Raw genomic sequence first — 1,786 nt, forward strand, 5'->3', positions numbered from 1 at the left:
GTTAAACAAAGCATAGGAAACATAATGTCGTGGCCAAAGTCTCTTTTCCAGGCTGCTCTGGGTCCTATCAGAAGCAAAGAGAGGTCACAGTGTCCCTTTGAACTCTACTAAGTGATGAGTCCTAGTAAAATTGCAAAATTGCCATGGCTCCCATACATAGTCCTGAATTTACAAGTTGCTTGGAAAGAGGATCACATCGCTTTTTTTTTTTTTGATGGGTTTGTCTAATTTTATTCCCAAGATGTTCACCTCTTGTCCTATAATAAGGAAAACAACTTGATTAAGCTACTTGAAATAACTTATTTACCTACTTAGAAATTGACCCTTTTCAGTGTCCTATATGCACACATGTGACACTCAAGAATTTGTGGGATGCTCCAGCACCAAATTGGTGGGTACACAGGACTTTAAGTGTCATGAGTACTCACAAGCATAGATAGGCATAGGTGTTGATTGAATTGCTCCACCCAACTCACTGACCCTAGAGGCTGACCTTGATAGACTATACCAAGTGGTATCTCCCCTGCTCTGCCTCTGATTGGCTCTGGCCAATGGTCTCTGAAAGCTGAGTAGTAGAAAGGGAGACATGACTGAGGTATTTGCTTCCTGGACTTCCTCTACTATATTGCCTGCAGACTGTCTTCTGAAACTTACAGGACTTTCTTTTTCCCATTTCTTTTTCTGTCCTTTGCCACTTAGGGTTCAGATGTGACAGCAGCTCCTCTAATAGTTCACCCCTGGAGTCATGAAACATTTCCCTGATCCTGCCTGACCTTTATAATCAGTCCTATTGTAAATAAGCTCACCTCTAATCTAACGTGAATGTGCTACTTGCTTCTGTGGGAGTCTAGATGGAAACATATATTTAATATTTTATGTTCTGAGGTTGACTTTATTTTTTTTTTATCTATATAACAAAAGCAAATTAAAAGACCCACCATTTTATGATGAGAAAATGGAAACAGTGACAATGCTGCAAGATGGCAGCCATTATGGGAATATAGTCCCTTACAATTTCCGACTATTAGAAGAACTGAAAAAAGGCCCAAAAGGAGTAGGAGGTGGCACAATTGCCTGGGGTCTAGAAGATGATGATGATGAGATGGCACTTACAAGATGGGCAGAGGTGGTAATTAGGCCTTGAAGAACAATTTATGGAAACTGAATATACTGCCTTAAAATGGAATGTGGACCCAAATATCTAGAAGCACCCTCCTTTTTAAGATTTGTAACAAAAATTAACATGGAGGAGTAGTTTTAATGGAGTGGCGGGCCCACGGTCCACATCAGTTCTAGTAAAATGACAGAGTTCATATAGCATCAAGTTACCCTACATGAGCTTCCATACCTAGTTATGTGGAAAGAAGATATGAAACTCTTGCAGCTGCAAGGACAGTTACAGCAATGAATCAAAAAGAAAAACCACAGGCCCACTCCTCCCCCTCCCCAATTAAATTTAAGCAGTCTTCATTTTCCACAGTAGTACGTGTTTGTGCTCTAACCAAAGAAGAAATTGAGACTATGACTGGACAGTTAGCCTAGAAAGTTAATAGGAGAAACAGACCTACTTATGTTCAGGGAATCCTATCCAAGCTTTCTGCACTGCATCAAGCCAGCACTACAAGTCACATCATCTGATGTGAGATCCAATTGAAACAATTTTTTGGGGTAAATTTGAGGAATGACAAAACGCAGTGTAATTTACGTATTATTTCAATTGAGGCTGAGATGAAGGCACCCAAGGAGTGGGAGAGGAATGTTCTAGAGGAGGTGAGCTTCTCTGCTA

The 1,786-nt window shown here is 40.4% G+C and overlaps 1 pseudogene; it reads left to right on the top strand.

Annotated features, from left to right (window-relative positions):
• The first annotated feature begins 970 nt into the window (after positions 1-970).
• Positions 971-1,408, top strand: LOC101622864 (annotated as a pseudogene).
• Positions 1,409-1,786: the final 378 nt, after the last annotated feature.

This window comes from Condylura cristata, unplaced genomic scaffold (genome assembly GCF_000260355.1).
Source record: "Condylura cristata isolate star-nosed mole 26May11 unplaced genomic scaffold, ConCri1.0 scaffold00002, whole genome shotgun sequence".
Taxonomy (NCBI): domain Eukaryota; kingdom Metazoa; phylum Chordata; class Mammalia; order Eulipotyphla; family Talpidae; genus Condylura; species Condylura cristata.